The sequence below is a fragment of the Mauremys mutica genome, chromosome 4, assembly GCF_020497125.1.
Source record: "Mauremys mutica isolate MM-2020 ecotype Southern chromosome 4, ASM2049712v1, whole genome shotgun sequence".
Lineage (NCBI taxonomy): Eukaryota > Metazoa > Chordata > Testudines > Geoemydidae > Mauremys > Mauremys mutica.
The window spans coordinates 138,192,545-138,200,080 of record NC_059075.1 but is presented as its reverse complement, the minus strand read 5'-3'; the positions used below and the strand labels follow the sequence as shown (position 1 = coordinate 138,200,080).

The 7,536-nt window shown below is 43.6% G+C and overlaps 1 protein-coding gene across 3 annotated transcripts in view; it reads left to right on the top strand.

Annotated features, from left to right (window-relative positions):
* The first annotated feature begins 727 nt into the window (after positions 1-727).
* KLHDC8A (kelch domain containing 8A) overlaps positions 728-7,536 on the top strand; it is a 36,658-nt gene continuing 29,849 nt past the window's right edge. The window contains exons 1-2 of one of the 3 annotated variants that reach the window (XM_045017214.1): positions 728-757; positions 1,177-1,211. The gene's annotated coding sequence lies outside the window, so the exon portion shown is untranslated. Of the gene's footprint in view, positions 758-825; positions 917-1,176; positions 1,212-6,413; positions 6,820-7,536 lie in introns of those variants that run through there. The other 2 variants (XM_045017213.1, XM_045017212.1) reach the window with 2 other exon arrangements.

The window sequence follows — 7,536 nt, the reverse complement described above, 5'->3', positions numbered from 1 at the left end:
AGAATCCTGAGGCACCTTATAGACTAACAGACGTTTTGCAGCATGAGCTTTCGTGGGTGAATACCCACTTCGTCGGATGCAAGTAGTGGAAATTTCCAGGGGCGGGTTTATATAGGCAAGCAAGAAGCAAGCTAGAGGCCAGTTAGTTTCCTCCAGATGATTTAATATCTCTAGGAAAGAGCAGCAGGAGGAAAAAATGGCCTCCTCTTTGACAAACTGCATATATTAAGAGCCGGTTGAATCTTAAAAGGCTGCAGGTGCTATGGGAGGGAACCTGAAATTTGTAGCGTTCAGCCTATTTGTGTAATTTACAAGAGTCCCGACAATTCTACTGCTGCCGTTCCCATGGAAACAGATGTTGACTTGCAGAAAATCTTTACAGGTTTTGTTGTTTGTTTTTTAAATTTAAGTCCTCCTGCCTCGTTTTCAGAGAGGCAAGAAATTTTTGCTACCTGGTCCCTGTTTGCCAGGGCAGGCCAGAGTTTGACTGGGCCGTTCCCAACCCACAAGCTACCTTAAGCATCTTGAGATCCCTCTGCATCTGCCCCCATGCCAGGGCAATGCTAAGACTATCCATGAAAATGAGGACACCAGCTGGAGTCAATCCATGGGTGGATTTTGTCCTGCTTGTTCTGTAGTTGTACTTGACATTGTCCTCTGCTCTGACCATATTTCAACATAACAAGTTGCTAGACAAACCTCTCTCTCTCTCTCTCCCACTCATCTAATGGAACAGTCTGACTTCCAAATCTGTTTGGTGAGTTTGTTTCCATGGCAGTTGTTGTCTGTCTCTGTGTCCCTCCCTTTCATTACAGAGCAGGCCCCCAGCAGCCAGTGAGATGGTGGAGGTGGAAGGAGGTTTAGCAACTATGCACACTGCTGTGGCTTTTTTACCATTTAAAAAACAACTGCTAGGGTAAACCAACTCCTACCTTTGTATATGAAGACTCTGGAATCTCTGTAGCGTGTTATGTAAGCTTGGCTCTTAAGAGACAGACAGTTATTTTCCAGCTTGTCAGGTCTGGCTCAGACAGCAGGGAAGTCATCAGTCATGCAATGAACACGTTGGATTTTGTGGCCGAGCTGATCTACCTATCTCTGCAACACATTTCTCTATCTAGAACAAACCCTCTTTCTTCCATAGTCTTGATCTTTCACTTCTTTTGTCTTTTGCAGATGTTATTGTGATGCAGTTTATTCTCCCTGGGAAGGTAAGTCTCACTGAATTACTCGTTTAAGAAATGATTGCCAGGCAAATGAAAGATAGTAATGTTATGTTTTAAAAAGTGGGGTGAATTAGATGCTGATGGGCTAATAGCATTAGCACTTATGAATGATTTTATTAGAATTAGCTAGAATGAAACCATGAGGAGAGAGACTGTGCAAGCTTCCACACATGCATCTTTGTTGATACATCCATGATCTACCCTGCAACATCTCTGGTATCCTGTTAGTATTCATATTACTGTAGGACCTACAGACCCCAGCTAAGATCAGGTCACATGGTGCTAGGCACTGTGCATACACATAATAAGAGACAGTCCCTTCTCCAAAGAGCTTACAGTTTAAAATAGACCAAAGGTGGGAGGGGAACAGAAAGACGGTATCTTATCCAAGATCACACAAAGTTATCGGCAAAGTCTGGAATAGACCCCAGTCTCCTGAGTCCCAGTTCTGGGTCTTCCCATTAGACTCCCCTAGTACTGGCTGGCTCAACCTATTTTATGTTGCTCAGTAATATAACCCATGCCAGCTTGCTGGGGCACTCCGCACCCTTCTAGCGATGGCTGGACCATCTGGAGGTTGATGAGCCTGCGACAGCCTTGGCTAAGAGAGGTGGATCTCTTCAGTTAGGCATAACAACTCATGCACTGGCTGGAGGACAACAGCTCCAGTCTGTGATGGATTTTGAGATTTCAGAATTTGGCTTCGTTGTGCATTGGAATGAAACCTGAATGGTTGTGTTTTTTTCAAAATTTGATTTCAATGGCTTTTGATTAGATGTTCTGTTCCATGTGTGAGAGAGAGAAATTTGAAATGAAGACATTTCAAAATGAAAAAGCAAAATGTTTTAATTCCCTAGTTGTTTAGCTTTGTTTGAATGTTGTTTCCCCCCCTCCCCCCCCGTTTTTTCCCTGAAACAAAAATTCGGAGGAATTTACAGGACTCCACTAAGTGTTTTGAATATGATGGGGGAGCTGCATTTTCCAGTGGCAAATGGTGTCATTGACATTTTTCTGAGCTGTTCTAACCCAGAGATCTCCGGTTGGGTCCCTGCTGTTGACCATCCACCCATGTTTTTCTGAGGTGAACAAATGTCTGCTAGGGAGCACAGCAATCTCCGTTTTAGAGCTGCTGAAAAATGAGTCAAACGTTTTCACCAAACAATTTTTTTTGTTTTTAAGACAAAAACTCTACAACAAATATTCACTGGAATTTCACTTTTTGAAATTTTTTGACCAACTCTCTCCATTTTCATTTTTCATGCCACAGGCTCCAGAGTCTAAAAGCATCTTAATGTATGTAATGCATAGTGATAGGCACTGTACAGACACATAAGAAGAGAAATGATCATCATTAGAAGTAGGAGTCTAAGCCACCAAATTGGAACACTCAGGGAGTTTGAATCCAAGGTTTCAGAGTATCCTAGTAGAAACACAGGGGTCAGTAGTGAAATTTAGATTCAGATTCTGACCCCACTCAGGTCTCTCCTCAAAGTTTGGGCATGTTCAGATCTGGGGGGTTGGTTCGGGTCCTCCTCTGATGACAACACTTACATGTAGGATGAAATAATTGGGGTGTGTGTGTGTGTGTGTGTCTAACCATTGCCTTCTACTGAATAGGCCTTCCGACCTTCTGAAGCATATATAATCATTGTCCTCCTCTAGTGGTTGCAGCCACCAGAGAGGCTATACAATCTAATACTCCTACAGCTAACAGAGATGATTTTTTAGTTCAGGTGGCTTGGAGCACTAGGTCCTTGGGTTTTCTATTCCTGCTGTTGACTTTGAAGTCCAGGTGCTCTTCAACCTGTTTGTGGGGAAGCTGACAGCTTTGAAGTCCATGCTCAATCTCCGAATCACTGGGATTGTATTGCGCAGGCAGGTGCAAACCGTGGGCCCCGATCCTGCCGTTGGACCCTTGTGCCTATCCAAATCCACAATGAGTTAAGAGTGCAGAAGTGGCTCTGAATTCAGGACTGGAGCTTGTGGCAGTTGCTATTGTAATGCTGGTGACTATGCTTTCATTTTTCAATATCATTATTATTTATTTTATTTGTATTGTATTAGTGCCTTGGATTCCCAGTCATGGGCCAGGACCCCATGGTGCTAGGTGCTGTACAGACAGAACAAAACAATGGCCACTGACCCAGAGAGCTTCCCATCTAAGTACTGGGTGTTTTACTTTTTTTTGACAAAAACAACTTTTTTATTACGAAAATGGAAGTCTTGGTGAAAAATCTTCAATTTAATCAAAAAACCATTTTTGTGGGGAAAAAGGTTTCTGTGAACTTTTTTCCAACCCTCTCTCCTTACAGGTCCAGATCCTGCTTTGAAAACAGTGGCAAACCTCCTAGATCCTGACCCACAAAAAGACGTGTGTGACTTTGTGTGTGAGACTAGTTCCATTGGGACTACTCACATGCTTAAATTATGCAAGTGCTTAGGTGCCTTGATGGCTGGCTGGAGCTCACTTGCCTCTTTTCACTTATTTATCCATAGTGGCTGTTTCATTTTGGGGCACATCAGATTCCCTTTCCACAGTTCCTCTCCCTTACCTTATAATTTATATTCTACTCAACCAGGTGTTTCATGGCCTGAGAAGACTTTTCATGGTGATGTTACCACCTCCATAGCAGTCAGCTCAGATCTTGCAAATTCCTTGGTGTCTAGGTTTTCAGCTGTCTGGATTGAGCGGTAAACAGTCTGTTAAATAATAATAACTTATAAATACTAAGTGTCTAATAAAACCAAACCTCTAATAAGCCCCCGTTAAAATGCACGTTGACATTCTTTTTAATTTTTAAAGAGGCAAATGCATTTGTAATTAGCATTTTAACATTAGATTGGCCATGTTCCTCAGGTTTCTATTTAAATGCAAATTAAATCCTCCCACTGGAAAGCTAATCGGAGATATAAATAGCTGGTAGGGGATGGGAATTTACTTCCATGTGGAGTCATTTTAGTCATCTTGCTGTTGATTTCTTTATTTTCTATGGCCTGGTTTGCTTTAAAAATAGAGTTTTTATGTAGAACTGCATGAAACACCTGTAATAATTAACCTTGCTTGGTTCCTGACAGCACTGAAAGTTAAGGTCAGACCCTCTGAAAGGTTTGCTAGCTTTCTGCAAACGTGGACTAAGGTTAGAACTAGCCTGGGCCCAGTTTTGGATGATCTAGCGCTTGGTTTCACATAGTAATCAGGTCAGAGAGGAAGGATGGTCCTGGGTGAGGACCCTGGAGTCGGATTTTGAAGTTTCGTTTCCAGCTCTGCCACACGCTCCTTGTGTGATGATAGGCAAGGCACCTGGGGCCAGATTTTTAAATGTATTTAGGCACTACAGATCAGATAATACTACAGGGGGACATTACAGGGCTGAGATCTTTAGGTCAAGTGATAGATGCTCATGCTTTTAGATCTGAAGCATGCAGGTTCAAACCCTACTAAATATCCAAGCCTGGGTGGCTATACACAGATGTGCATGTGCTGTTTTAGGACGCATCCCGTATCTCAAGGAGCTCCCAGATTTAGGAAGTGATATCCAGTGGGATCATCAACCATTTTCCCAGGCATATGTGAATGTATGCAATTCAATATGGAGAGAGTCAGCAAAAATAAGCGGTAAAGAGACTGAATTAGAGAGAGTGTCATAGTGTAGGGAGCTCCTCAGTAGATGGTGATGTTGGCACCAGGAAAAAACTGCTCTAGGCCATTATGCAAATATAACTTTGGGAAGTAGCTGCTGGGATATACTTTGAGATACAAGGTTGGTTGAGGAACATCTTTTACTGATCCAACTTCTGTTGGTGGAAGAGACAAGCTTTTGAGCTCCACAGAGCTCTTCTTCAGGGCTGGGAAAGTTAATCAGAAAGTGTCACAGCTGAATACAAGATGGAACAGATGGTTAAGCCTCAGGAGTTAACGCATGTTGCAAGAAATTGTTCAAAATGAAGTGGGCAATTAACACCTCTGCAGCCATAGGACAAAGGCAAGTTAGTGGGTTACAGAGTGTTGTAATGAGACATAAAACCAGTGTCTCTATTGAGCCCCTGATTTTTGGTGTCTAGCAGAGTTATGAATTTAAGATCCCAGGCTCTTCTTCTGAAGGTGTTGTGCAGGTTTCCTTTGAGGACGAAGACCGAGAGGTCAGCTGTAGAGTGTTCTTTTTTTAAAAAGTGATCAGCCATAGGAGATAGGGTGTTTTTGTCTTTTATCATTTTTCTGTGTGAGTTCATTTGAGAGTCTGGTGATTGTCTAGTTTCACCCACGTTGTTGTTGTGGCATTTGATGCACTGGACAAGGTACACCACATGTTGTGATGGGCATGTGTAGGACCCTTGGGTCTTTGAAGGTGGGGTGGGGGTGGGGTGGGAGTATTGACCATCACAGCAGTGGAGATATGCACTGCAGGTTTTGCATCTGTTATGGCAGCCTGGTGCTGCTTTGAGTTGGTGGGGAGCTAGCTTCTGATGATGAGCTTAGCGATGCTACAGGATTGTTTGAAGGCCAAAAGAGAGGGTTTGGGGAAGATTTCTTTCAGGATGTGGTCCCCATGGAGAATGGGTTGTAACTGTTCGATGATGCCCTGTATGGGTTCTAATGTGGGGTGGTAGGTGACAGCTAAGGGTGTGCGGTCAGTGGGTTTTTTCTTTTCTGTATTGAAGCAGGCTCTTTTGGGGGATTAGGGTGGCCCATTCCATGATGCGCTCTACTTCTCTCATGGAATGTCCTCCTTTGGTGAAGGTGGTTTCAGGTGAATCCAGCAGTCTATTAAATCTTGCCTCATCCTCCGGGGCTCTGACTCTAGCCAAACAGGCACAAGAGATCATTTGCATCTCTCTCCCCTGCCCCTAAAGGATCTAGGGTGTGGGCTGAGCAGCTGCCTAATGAAATGCTCACTGAGACCTTGAGCTAAATTCAGTCCTGGCTCAAGCAGGCAAAACTCTCCACAAGTCAAGGGAGTTACATTTGTCTCTCCAGGGCTACCTTTTGGCCCTCTGTGTCTTACTGAAACATCTCCTGCTTTTCATCTTTCCCATTTTAGTCCTTCCTTCTGCCTCCCTTTCCCTGTTTTTGTTTTCCCTGCAAGTTCAGACAGAGACCCTCTTACAAAACATCCTGTGCTAGCATGGGGAGCCATAAAAGGCTTAGCATAGCTCTCATAATCCAGTACGTGTACACACACACACACTCTCTCTCTCTCTCTCTCTCTCTCTGACTCTGGGCACTGAGAAAAATACAGGTCACCACACCAGATGGGGATTCCTCTGACTCTAATAGTCTTTCATCTTTTGTAGGAAAGTGATTAGGTCAGTTGGATTTATGCAGCCAGTTGATTTTATTTCTCCCCCTGGAAACCTAGTCTGCTTCTTTCCTCTCAACAAAGGCTGCAACCTCCAGGGAGAAGGAGGGAGACCAACGCACAGAGAGAGAGAATGGCTGTTGAGAGAAATGAGACAGAGGAACAAGGGAGGGGAAGAGAGATTCAGAGCTGCTCCTGCAGGAGCTAGGTGTCTGGACTTTCTTGTGTTAAAATTGCAGAGCATTCTGAATAAAGAGCAAGTCTTCCTTGGGACCCACTGCTGCCTCTCAAAAACTGTAAGTACAAGACACTTTTGAAGTATGTCTCTGGCAGCTGAGAGACAATTCCACGCTCACTAGAGGTCATTGGGTTATTGGCGTGTGTGTATATGAGTGCAAGGGAGCAGCTTCTTTCACACATGAGCATAGCTTCTAAGGTGCAACCTGAGATGAATCTTTAAGAGCACCAGTGTTCTCAAAAAGAAATACGTGGGTCAGGCCAGGGTGGTAATTTTCTCTCAGTGGTTGCTTTTTAATGGCTTCAAAGCTAAGGTTGCATTGTATATAAATTCTCAGAGGGTGCTTCTAGCCAGACAGTATCAGCCTTTTGCAGTCCAGGCCAATCCTTGAAGGAAGAGGCCCAGATCCTCAGTTGGTATAAAGGGGTGAAGTCGATGGATCTATGTTAACTTACCCCAGTTGAAGATCTGGCCCAAGCTCCTTAAATTATATTTATAGAGGTGGCCTAAATACCACAAGGCTGGGTGCCTCGCAAACATGATTAATGAGGCTGAAAGATATGAAAGTGAAACTTGCATATTTGATCTAGTGAAAAATAAAATGACTTTGACTTGTGGAGAGCAACAGTAGTTATGACTGGGTGGGAATGAGGAACACAGCATGGGGATTAGGAAGATCAGGAAAGGGTCAGCGTTTGCTATGTGAAGTGGATTGTTTTTCTTTTGTAGGAATTGCAGCTCTGAGTCTCTCATTAGACAAATCCCAGGGTGAATC